The following is a 13236-nucleotide window of genomic DNA, read 5'->3' as shown; positions in this document are numbered from 1 at the left end:
GTACAGTGTAATGAGTTTCGAGAAGTAGGAGAATACATGGCCAAATGTTTTTGTGTTTGTTTGTTTTTAAATAAATGCTGGGACAGGGAGCTTTGTTCCACCACCAGTGCAGGTACAGAAGAGAGAGGCAGGTGAGTGCCAGGTAGATGTGGGCTGCAAAATACAAGCAAATGTGGATAAGAGACAGACATTATTTTCAGAGTATAATACTCTTTGGTATGTAGAATTTGGATAAAAATACTTATCAGTGGCTCGTCATTATATTGTTTTCATGTGCATATAACCTATAGCCTGTGTGCTTTTTAGCTTAACCAAGTTGGATATTAGGAAATTGGGATCATTTTATACTGAACTTGAGACAATTTTGCTTATTATCTATATTATAATATTTCAGGCTAGGAAATTATGATTACAAATCAGGATCATGTTGTAAAATAATATCCAGTATTATTATATGCCACTGAATAAATTGGAAACACCTATGTCCAGTTTTTCTGAACCATTATTGCTGCATGCAGTATAAGATGCTGGTCTATCAGCACAGCCAAATGCAGTGTTATCAGAGGATGGTTCACTCTACTCTGGAAAACAGGAGGTCTGTGTGTGCAAGGCTGCTCCTTATGTGGGATGATGTGTTTCTGAATAAACCTAAAGAAGCTGGGCATAGTGCTGTGCTCACTTTTCTCTGAATTGAGAGTTTCTGCCCTGGGCTGTGTTGTACACCTTAGTTATCCTTCAGCACAGCAGTTATTCACACCAATTTTAAAGCCAAATGCAACATTTGAGAATGAAATTTAAATAGTTAAGTCACTTGGCAATATACTTTTTCCATTTTCAGAAGATGTGCAATGTGGGGCAGAGTACGATGCAGGTCTTCATTTCTCTTCTCTAGCATTCCTTATATCCTTGACTTTTGTCTTCCTGCTTTCACTTAATTTTAATGCAGTGAAATACACAAATTCAGTAACGGTGTACATGTGGGAATACATTATCTTGCTTATTTCAGGTAAACTCTAGTAAAAGTATGTGCTTATCAGAGCTTTGCAGACCTTATGTTAAACTTGTGCAACCGTGCCAAGCATTGATGGATTTCAGTTACAATGGAGAACTAAACTTCCATGGGAGTTTTCTAAGCTTCACAGAACTCTTCAAGCAAACTTGAGCCTCGTTGCTCTGAGGATTGATTTATTGTTCTGTAACAATTTCCAAGATTTTGGTCTCATCTTTTCACTGTTACATGTAAATTTCAAAGGTTCTGACGCACATCTCAGAGCAGAATCCAGAGTGAACCAGAGTAGAAACCCCAAACCTTTCCTTTTCAGATCACTGTGATGAAACCTGCGGCTTTTTTCCTAGAACTGTGTACTGTGTGCCTTTGAAAGGATTGACAATATTTCCTGTTTATTTCACAAATATAGGCAAATAAGACTTGGCAAACAGGCTAATGAGAAAGCAATGAAGAGTAGAATGAAGGAAAATACATACAAAGAACCTGTGAGCCAGCCAGCCCAGAACTGTAGTGTGAAATTATATGGTTAAAATATGTGCATGGTAAATAGTGTGACACTGAAAAATGAAACATTACATTCTACAGCCAGAGGAGAAAAAAGCCAGTTCCCAAAACTAAGTTCTGGCAGAGTGTTCAGAGAGTTGAATAGGCATTTGCTTGATTGCAGTTTGGGTGGAGAGAAAGGATGAGATCTGCAGAGCAGTATTCCAGTTTTTTTATATATATATCTCCGCAGTATGAATTAATCACATTTAATACTATCTGTATACTTGCTACATTCTAAATTTCTGCATAAACTGTGGAAAAATATGGAGACACTTCCAAGTCTGGAGCAGCTTTGACAATGAGTCTGTAGATGTGCTTTTGCAATTGTTTGCTGTGCGTCATATTCAAGCCCAGCTATGTTCTGCAGATTTACACTTATGTACTTTGATGGTGATTTACACTCCTAGGGAAGCAGTTGGGTGAAACCATGTCTCAGAAATGTGGGAGCTTAATATAAATAAATTAAACACAGACACTTGATTTCAGTGAATTGCTGCCATTTGACATTTATAATTTCAAGGCATTGTCACCAGCAAGTCAACTTCTGTGACTCATGATTGTACATGGCTGGTAGAAAATGTAAGAAGTATTTGTTAGCTGTTCTAGGATGTTTTCTGGCCTGAACCCACAGCGTAGAGACTAATTCATAGACATATTAGAAAACTGCCTTATAACTTCTCTTTCTGAAATAATAATCAGCTCACCTGTAAACAAGTAGATTACCTGTAGATTTTCTCCTGTGCTTTGCAAAGTTGATTGGTAAGTATTTACTTCCTGCTAAAAATACAACCAGCAACTGACTCTGATGGTGAAATGATTATTTCATCAGGTAAATCTGTTGCTCTTGCCTGGGATTAGACAATGTTATCCATGTTACTTTGCAAATGTTGTATTCTAAGAGAAATTGTTAGAAAATTGAGTTTACTTGAAATTTAAGCTTTTGCAGAACTATTCAGAATGGTATTTTAAGAGCTTGGATGGAATCTGGAGTACTACTCTGAATTATTGTAGGCAATGTATATTAGAGGATTTGTTAATAAAGAAGTAATAGTGATGCTATGGAGTGTTTATCAACTGTCAGTTTCAAGCTTGCAAAATTGTGTGATTGTTCCCATTTTACAGGAAAGCAAGACTGATCTCTCTCCTAGGAGATGCAAAGTGTCGACCTTCCTTTTCCTTTTGCTCTTAAGATGCTTAAAAATTATTATCTATTAAAAAAATATATTTTTGCAAAATTTCATTATGAAAGCATATAGATATGCTTGATTGCTTTCTAAATCTAAGTAAATCAATTTGCTGTCATGTTGGAATGGAAAAGAAAACTTAAAAGTTTCAGAAATAGTATTTTAGAATTTGTTGATTCTTACTTGAAGAATTGTTGACCTACTGATTTGCAGTTAATAGCAAAGCCTCAAGTGCTGAGTCTCTGGGAAGATGGATATAAAGAAAGAAGTTTCTAATTTTATCTGACTTGCCCAAGGTTTTACTGCTGGCATTGTGGTAATAGTTATATTTGCTGCTTCAGTTATACTTCGTTTTATCTGAACTAAATTTGGGAAGAATAGCTGTAGGAAAAGAAACAAGTGGTTGATGCTCTTTGCCATTTGTCACCTAATATTCCTTAAACAGATCTAATGAAATACTGAGCAGCCGCGTAAGGAGAAGCTTAAGTACTACCATAGGAAATAGAAATGTTTGAGAAATGCAAATACTGGGGCTAACTGGGAAAAGGTTGGTGAGGTGATCTTTCATTTTGCTTTCTGTGGAGGTCTTCAGAGGGCTGTCTTCTCCCATTAGTCAATATTTGACTGACAAAGGTCTAGCCTTTAGTAATTACTGCATGGCTCAGAAATCCCAACTTCAAGCTTGAACTTTGACAGCGAGGTGTCAGTGCTGTGTGTTAATACGTTCAGCAGGAAGCACAGAAAAATTTATTGAATATATGAGTCTTGGGCCATCACTGTTCTCTTTCTAGATGTCCTTAGTGGAGAGAAAGAATGCAGTTTGCTCTTTGGCTTCTGCTAGGACTCAAAGTGCATGGAAGCTGTTAGAACTACTGCAACACAGAAGTACTGAAAATCAAAATCATTTCACCTTCCAGGGACCCTCATGCAGAGGATTTGGGGGTGGTATGGGGATAAAAAATGCATTTGAAAATCCTTTAAGTTCTTCCGTCCATCAAAATGGAATATCAGATCAGCTCCTTAGTTCAATACGTGTATCAAGATCATAGAATACAAGGCTCAGGCTGGAAGGGACATCAGAGATCATCTAGTTCAACCCCCAGCTGTGGGCAGGGTTGCCAATCACTAAATCAGGCACTATATCAGCCTGCCCCAGACCCCATCCAGCTTGATCTTAAACAGTTCTAGTCATTGTTTTTAGCTGCTACAACCACCGTCTTGCTAATTTTTAAGTTTCTGCATTGCTGTAACAGAGCCAATAAGTGTTCTTTCTGTTTCTACTTTTTTTTTTTTTAAATAATAATGTTTCATTTCCTAAAAGCATTTATGGTTTGTCACTATCTAACTGAAGCCAAGATGCTGACAAATACACATGTCAACTGTAAAGTTAAAATACAGGATGTCTCTACTTACAGATATTTAAGTAGAGACTTTCCTCTGATTAGAAAATAATCCTGTATTAATAATAAGTCTTCCTGTTGTAAAACTCTTTCTAAATACAGTAATATTCAAAATGGGAATTGGTGAGATTGCAGAGATGCTGTTTCATTATTCTCAATCAACTTTACTGTAAGCAAACCCTGCACATTTTCAGCCTCAGCATAAACCATGAGTGTGAGCTCAGGTAAACCTAAGCTCAGATTTGTGCTCTAAGTACCTGAATGTTTGCTGAGAAGTTATCTGTGGTATATTTCTGACTTAAGATATGTACTATGTTGGACATTTGAATGGTATCCATTAGCATAAATCCTTCTGCTTTTAAAAATATATTTTGTCACCAAAGTTTATAAGTCTGGTTTAGATCTCTGTTTGTTTAAACTACAGATCAGTAAGTGGTTGAGATGTGTATTACATTTCAGGGCTTTTTCATGATATGTTGTATGTATTGTTCAAATCCCTGTGTGGTCTAGTCAGTACATATATTATGTCAATGAAATAGCTAATGACCAGCTGGTTGCTAACCAAAGTGCTTTCATAGCACCTTATGTAGGAGGAAGGAACTTTTTTTATGGCAGTTGGTGGAGAGAGTAACAGTATCTACTCTAATTTCTCCCTTGCAATCTACATGTAGCATGTCACCTGTGTAGTAAACTGATGTCTGGGAAAACTGAATTAATGATCTCTGAGTCAGCCTTATGAACTTTTCATTATTTAAATAATTTCTCCAATTGGTTGTGCCTTTTTTAGATGCTGAATTGAAATGGCTATAACCTGTCTTTTTCAGGGAAGGCTATTAATACTGTATGTCATTACTGACATAGATGTAAAATCAAGAAAGCAAGGGAGAGAGCCATACTGAATATAGTAATTACCCATTAGAAGAACCGTTTAAAACATCAAGTCAAATTAAACATTTAAGAATATTGTTTTAGCTTTGGCAGTAAGCTCAGAGCCAAGACACGCAAAACTGGGGGATCCTTTTTTATAAGTATATGCATTTCCAGTAGTTGTTGTTTCTACAGCAGAAGTTGAAAGGACATATAGGATTGGAACAGGCTGCCCAAGGAAGCAGTAGATTCACCACCCCTAGGGCTTTCCAAGAAAAGTATAGATGTCACTCTGAGAGATGTGATGTCACAGGTGTGGGTTGATGGTTGGACTAAATCTCAGTGGTTGATTCTATGGTTCTGTGATTTTCTGTAAGTCATAATTAAGAACTTGTATGGTCTTTTCACATTCAACTCTTCTCTATTGATGTAGTCAAACACAGGAATTTGTATATCTGTAGAACGTGTTTTCCACTAGAAGGTTAGTAACAAGTGAGGAGAAAAAAAACTGTGTATGTATCCTTAAACATTGTTCTTCATACAATGTCCTGCTAACAAAAGAAAAGGAACCTTAGATAAACATCTGGTAAGAATGAAGGTCTCTTCATGTTTTTCTGTTTTGCTCTCTCTTTCTCTCTCTCTCTCCCCCTCTCCCTCTCTTTTCCCCCCAAGATGAGCATTTTAGACTCATTTGTGTCTGAGCAACATATTCCCTCTTATATCTTGTTTTCAATTTATTTTTTTTTACCAGAGACAGGAAGGGAGCAGTAAAGTAGGAAATTGGGATGTTTAGAAAGAGTATCCAAGGATTGCTACAAACTAGTTTTTAATTTGTTTAGATGGCTGAGGGGCTGCTATGCGTGTGATCTATCCTGTCCAGCTGAAGGGAACGCACAGGCACTGTGCAGCTTGCCGAGACTGCCCCTTCCCACTGCTGCTCCCATTACCTCCAGTGATCACTTCATGTGAAGCTCTTCCAATGGATGTTTCCTTCATAGTCTTTGGAAGATGTTATCTCTATATCATCTTTTAGCTTGCACTTCCTAAACCTGTAAGCAAACTGAGAAGCATGTTGGATTGTGGGGTTAGGCAATTTGTAAAACTGCCATTTGCCCCATTGTCCAGATGCCCTTGAATACCTTGCTTTACCTGAGCAGCTATTCTAAAAGTGTTAATTGGTTTTAATTCAGAACAGATAAAAATGCCACACAGATTTCAGCTGGATCATGGAAAACGGTAATGCTTCTGAAAATCTGAATGGTCTTTGCAATTGCTTTCACAGAGCCTTGCACTGTGCTGTGGTTTGCCTGTTACCTCTGAAGTTTTGAGTACAATAGCAACAATCTGCAGTTCAGATAGAATACTAGTAAATTGTTCCATGAACAGCTCAGGTAAAGAAACAATAGTACAGACTCCAGATAGCTTCATGATGTTGCTCTGACAAGCTCAATTTATATAATGCATTTCTTTATTGCTGCTGTTATATTTATCATTATTAGCCTGCCTTTGCTTATGAAAAATGGTTTAAAGCTGAAAGTATAGAAATCTATATTTCATGATCCTAGACCTTGGACTGTACCACTCCCCTTCACCAATTAGAGAAGTGAGTAGTACTTTGCTGTTTGTTTTACCCATGCAGTGTTTTGCAATAACCAGATTGTTAGTGTACTCCCACTCTTCTCCAACAGCAGCTTCATACTAGCTTAGTTCATAGGCTGATATAAAATGTCATTTTATGGTTTATATAGTTCTGTTTCTATAACTAGGACTCACACTCGTTGAATGAAGTCAAGAAAAAACTCTGAGTGTGACATGTGAAAGTATTTTTGTATCTTTTACTTTTTTTCCCCCCTGCTTGTTGGGCAATTATTTTCTTGACCAAGTTTTTCTTCATGACATTTTTTTTTAAATGGTTAAAAATCTCATTATGAACAAAATAGATGTCACTCTCTCCTCCCCCCTGCTTCCCACATCATCTCCTTTAGAACTCTGTGACTCTGGAGATGTGTGTTTCTTTTATTAAATTAACTCATCATCGTGGTCTTGTTATTTCAACTGTGGGCTTAGCTGACCAAATTTCTATTTTGCATGAGAGAGTCATTAATCATTTGAAGAGGATTTGTATACATTCATTTGCTCAACATCTCATCTCTCACTTTACTCCCAAATAAATTCAATAACGTTACATGTGTTCTTTGCTTTCCTTTGTATAGTCAATAATATTAATTTAACCTCCTGCGTGTATGGTGGGTGGCTGGGAGTAGCAAAACAAACCTAAGATTGCGGTGAGCCTTATAAAAATTTGTTCTGTGCTAGTTCTTCAGTATCTAATTATTTTGATTATCCTCTGTTGGTATGAAAAAAAATCTGGTGAAGTACATGGTTTAATTCAGCCTGAGTTGCAGTTCGTGTTCAAATGTTGTAGACTGCTGTGTATAAACTGCCTGTTTCTTACTGTTTTGTTAGGAATAGTTATTTACCTTCCACCTTACACTGTATACAGGCTCTGTACTATCCCCAAGCATGGCCTTGAGTAGACAGTACAGCTCTCAATGACAGCAGCTTTACATGCATGCCTTAGACTAGGAATGGTCTGAGTTCAAGTTGCTTCTCATGCAAGATAGAGAAGATGCAGAGCTTGAGAAATATTTTTTTCTTCCTACTTGGACATTGGAATGAGGCACTTGAAGTGTGTGATTGCGGAAAGGCACACAGAAGTCCGATATGTCCCTACTGATAATTAGAAGCAGCTTTGAGGTTGTCATCAGCCTGCCTGTGTCAGATGAGCTGAACATGCACAGAACTGCACCGATTTCACTTTAAACTTTTCACCTTATATCTTGTGAAATAGTCTGCTTTTTTATTGCTGTTTGGTTTATAATATCTGTGGCACATTCTAATTGTCTCGAATTGTCTGGAAAGTTAGTGCATTGATTTTGAAGCAATTCTGCCATTATCCTATTCTTTTGTGGAGTATCCTTTTACTGAATCATTTTATAGAAGTGCCTGTTCACTAGCTTGATATGATCTAAAGGGAGTTTTAGAGAAATAAAGGAGGCCTGTGGTTCTAGGTAGTAAAGAAAAGTGTATTAAGTTTGGGAACTTGGTTTTGTTTTAATCTTCCAAGATGCTCAAATAGCAGAATTTGTGTAAAGAGGTCAGTCTCATACAACTGATTTCAGGAACATTTGAGTTAGACTTTAGAGAGGAGAAATCTGTTGACAATTAGCTTGCTTTGTGCAATGCAAGCTTTTTTTCAGAATTGGATTCTGAGGGCAAATATAACAAACTCTAAATTGTACTTCATGCGCTTTTTAAATGTGCCAACAATCTTCAAAATACTGTTCAAGTCCATAACATGCATAACCTTATACCCTGAGCATAGCCAGAAGAAGCCAGAAGTTAATCCTGTTGTAAAAATTGCTCAGGATTCATTTTTACTTTTTTACTATCCCCTGCTTGCTGACCAAGAATGAATGCTTCTCCTTAGTGCCATCTTTTTAAAAATAGGTATAGAAAAGCAGAAATATAGCACTCTGCTCCCTGGGCATCCCAGCAGTGTGGCAGGGTGCCATATTTTGAACCTGCGTTTTGGTTTTGCCCATGTCAAAGGGATGCTACTTTTAATCTCAGAATGAAATAGGTCATAGTGTGGGGGGATTCTAATGCTCTGGAGTACACTGTTAATGGACTCAGAGTTTACTGTGTCAGTTGTATCACTGTTTTTGAAATCTACAAAAGGGGAGATCACCACTACTGTAGTGGTGGAAGTAATGGCAAGCTTGATACAAATGGTTCAGCATTTTCAAGTGAAACATACTCCTGTATTTTTATTTGCTCTTACATATGCTTTGTCCTTTTGGAAAGGTTGTTCCTTCTTCCAATGCGTGGCTTAAATGATACCTGGCAGTGTTCGTGTTTATTAGCAATAAAAATGAGCCTCTGCTATTGGTGTATTTCTGAGCTGGAGGAGAGGAGCTCCCCATAACCCTCAGCAGTGGGATGTGCTATGGTTCCTCCCAGCGGTACAGAGCCACAGCAGCAGAGCTGGAGGGGGAGAGCGTCAGGTGTGCCCCAGCCTCTGAAGGATTCCAGTCATTCTCACTCAGCAATATGTGCCACATGATAAGCCTTATCAAACAGAGCCACACTGCTGTACTGGAGGATTTTCCAGGTTGGAGAATTTTGCCCTGTTACTGTTTCATGGTATTAAAGTATAAGCTCATTGGCAGGGAATATGGCTTTCTGCGGTCTGTGGTAATTATGCGGTTCTGAAACACTCAGCGTTCACAAATGCACAGAATTGGCCATTTTTGTATTCTGGTTATAAGATAGTTGCAAGTTGTGAAATTCTTACTTAAAATTGCTCTAGAAACGTTCAGGTAATTGCTTCTATGGTTCACTCCGACTCTGTCCAAGCATGATAACCAGCTCTGAAACTGCTCATCTGTGTAACTGCTGTCATTTAACACACATCCATGGACTTAGGAAAAAAAAGAGTGTGACACAGAGTGGAGATTTGTTGTGCTGTATAGAAGAAAATATTCCCCGGGAGGCTTTTATGCGTATGAAAATTAACACTGAACACTTTAGGAGAGAGTAAAAGCATTAGATTTCCAGTAAGTCTTATGATGCAGAGGTTCAAACTGTAAGTTCAATGCAAGATGTATAGCTTTCCATCCTTCTTGTGCTTATTAGCTTCAAGAATGACCAATGAGTTTTTGCTGTCTTGACACAAATAAAAAGTCTTGATAGCTTCTGCATAGGTCTGTTTGAGTTTATTAATCTTTAAAGAAAAGGAGACTTACCATCTGAATCATGCAGTCACAGTGTCTTTCTTGAACTTCAGCAGGTCATTTAAAATAGCCATCATAATTACTTGCTATTTGCCATTTTCAGTGAATCAGTTAATTCTTATGAGACCTCTGAAACCTTGTTGCATTATCAGTTTGCATGCTGGTATAATTGATTTTTTACTATAATAAAATGTTAATTATTTATACTATTTTAATACAGTTTTAATGGTGTAATCATGCTGAGAAGGAATGGACAGCCTGGGGAAAGGTCATCTTAATCCTATTGTGTAGGAATGTAGGCCAGTTGCTTTTGTGTGGATCCATGTAACATTTCTGTACTCCTGCAATTAGAGAGAGCTCTCTGGTCACAACATTTCAAATCTCGGGTGGTTTCTGAGCTTTGATGTTGGATAAAGACATTAAAAAGAATAAATAAGCATTGGAAGTCCTTCCAGAGAAACAAGTAAGAACTTCCAGGGAAAAAATGTAAAAGATTTTAATGTGCAGGAAATGAAGGAGATGCCAGTTTTCTCAATTTTTAAAAGCTTTTTAAAATTCAGAGCAGATTTTATTACATGAGGCAGTTTGCTTTTGTGCCCCTTTATGCTTGTTTGGTAAGCATCAAACTGAATACTTGAATACAAAAGCTTTAATCGTACACTGAATTCTCCTTAGTGGACAATCGTCAAAAGGCACTTTTGAACCCTGGAAGTTAATGTGCATTGAGACACACATTGAGTGGAGACTGCTGTCAGTGTGTGTTCTGTGGTAGAAAGTCACCCTCAGAAAGGATGACTCATTTCATTTTTGTTTTTGCATATCTGCCTTTTCAGGGAGACCTTCTGCTTGTCAGTCTTGAGGAAAAGAATTTTTCATCCTTTTTCTTTAAGCTTACGATAGTACCTGTTGTGTTGAAAGTCTCATAGATATTCCATGCCATTAAATGTTAATTTCCTTCTTCAGTTTCCTTAACATCTGTTCCTTTTTCACTTTCTCTGCTATGATTTGAGGTCCACACAAATACCATAACTGTTCCTTGATTTAGTATCTTCCAGGGAAATTCATTTTTGGCTTTACCTGAATGATATAATTGCAGATACTGTAAAAATGATTCTAGCATAGTTAATAATTACTAGCATAACCCCAATGCTGCTATAGTTCTGAACCACTGGTGCAAATCATTTCCCTTAGCATTCTTACACCTTCCTCACCACTCTTTGAACAGAGGATTTTATGCTGTCTTGCAATAATAATTTCTGTACAATAGGAAAAAAAATACATGAAACTAAAATTGTAAAATGTGTTGTTTCATACCAATAAATGCAAATTCATTTTCATTTTAAAAAGGGAGCCATCTGAAAAGTGTTTATTGTTATGTGCCAGGTACTCTTTGATTCACAAAGGCAATTTGCATCTTAATGTGTCTTTTAAATGAAACAGTAAAGATTTACATTTAAAGAAAAATAGTCTCTGTACAATCTTAACAAATATTTGATTAATAACATAAGTATAATAGGGTACTGATTTATAATAAGATAAATATAATTGGAAGTAGGGAATGTCAGTCTTTTAAAATTTTGTACAGATTTACATTTATGATGATATGTTTTAATTTTTTTTAGTATTATACTTAAATTACTGATGTATTTTCTCAGCAAAGTATCTATTACAATCAAGGTGCTTATTTAGTTGTTAGGCTGAACTAAGTGGCTAAACTGAAGCAACTGCCAAGTTTACCTATCGCCTTACTTATCAGCTCTCCCCTGCAGCTTAACCCTTAGGTTCTCTTTGCTTGCTGAAACTCTTGCACTTCCACTTCTGATAGCTTTTGCAGGAGTTAATTTTTATCATCCTTATCCTCAGTCTGTGACAGCCATTCTCAGAAAGCAGACCACACATATCTTGGTATTGCGGCTGAGGCTGTCACATGGTGATTTAAAACAAAGCTCGCCTTTTCCAGTAATTTTGAATGAATCTGTAAAATAATTGTTTGATCGACCTCCTAACAGTGCCCCAGGTGTCTGCCTCCTGTGATCATTTCACTATATCAGAACAGCCCAGTGTTCTGCAGTCTGTGTCAGCAATATGATTCTTAGGGACGTCTCATAAATATACCCAGTCCCTTGCTGAGGAAGAGTGATCCAGATGCTTGCTTTGAGTTCTGGTGAGCACTACTGATCAGTATAGATTGGCTTGCATGGGAGTCTTTCTTCAGAAGGGTAAATAGCAGCGTGTGAGAACTGAGGTTCCCATTTCTCCCTGATTTTATGGCCTTGCTCTAAGTCTTGTTCATTACAGTATCAAGGGGATTTCAAAATGCTTGACAAAACATTCAGAGTGATGACAATGTCAAGGACAGAGATTTTAAAAATGAACAGAACAACAGAACCCCATGTTCCTGCTTAAGTGAAAGCTTGAATAAATGTAAGTGTTCATATTCAGATCTTGAGATGTGCATACTACGTTCTGTGAATGAAATTTCCTTTGAGTGTTTTTTCTTCAGTTCATTGCTCACCACACAAGCCCGTGCATATACAGTTAGTGTAAGCTCATCTGTTGGTCAAGTCACAGCAAAGCCAGGATGTGCTCCTAACCTAGATAATTGTTTTGTTATTTATTAGACTAATATCCTCTTGGCATGTAATACTGTGCACACTCAGAACTCACCAAGTTAAGGTTACATCAAAGATTGACCTCAATTGACAAGATTAAATTGAAGTCATTTTCTTTTAGAGCTTAGCAGGTAAAGTATTTGTGTTGTCAGCAAACAGGACTTTATCCTCTTTCCCTTGGGCATTATCTTAAATGCGGTGTCAGAATGCCAGATGGATTTGCTTCACTACTTTTTCTCCAATTTTTATTTTTAATTTTCCTTCTACTGCCTTTCAGCTGTCACATTCAATAATTTCTTTCGAAGCAAAATATGCAGTATAAGCCACTGTAAAACAGCTCTGCCTACGTGCTGAACTTTTTCAAAAGAAGTATTTTTGAGCTGTGCATGTTACTGAGTCTTTCTGAACTTTCAGGACTGTCTGAAATCTGTTATTTTTGTAAACTTCTCATTAGGGCAAAAGGGAGGGGATTATAAAATTCTCCTGGTTTTTCATCCTTTGTCTGTTATAAAATTAGGATGGTATTGTACAACAATTTACTTCAAAAACTCAGATACTGTAATTTTAAATACATTTATAGAGTTAAAAAGAGATAATACAGTTGTGGACCAATAAATCGGTGAATACTGTATCAATTAAAGAAACAATCAACTTTTAATACCCTTGATTGTGAAATGATTGATATAATTTATTTAAAATATAACAATTTTTAGTACTTGGTTAGCCTTGCCACTTATAGAACATGATGAAGGAAAATGTTTACTAATTAATTCATTTGGAAAAGGAAATAACCAATGGAATGAAAGGAGATAATGTTCTTTA

The 13236-nt window shown here is 36.9% G+C and overlaps 1 protein-coding gene across 5 annotated transcripts in view; it reads left to right on the top strand.

The window, feature by feature from the left end:
* CACNA2D3 (calcium voltage-gated channel auxiliary subunit alpha2delta 3) overlaps window positions 1-13236 on the top strand; it is a 337205-nt gene that overhangs the window by 123648 nt on the left and 200321 nt on the right. The window lies entirely within an intron of this gene.

Source organism: Coturnix japonica, chromosome 15 (genome assembly GCF_054131305.1).
Source record: "Coturnix japonica strain WE chromosome 15, WE-NBRP24, whole genome shotgun sequence".
Classification (NCBI taxonomy): domain Eukaryota; kingdom Metazoa; phylum Chordata; class Aves; order Galliformes; family Phasianidae; genus Coturnix; species Coturnix japonica.
Note: the sequence above shows the minus strand (reverse complement) of the source record. Positions and strands in the feature narration are given on the sequence as shown.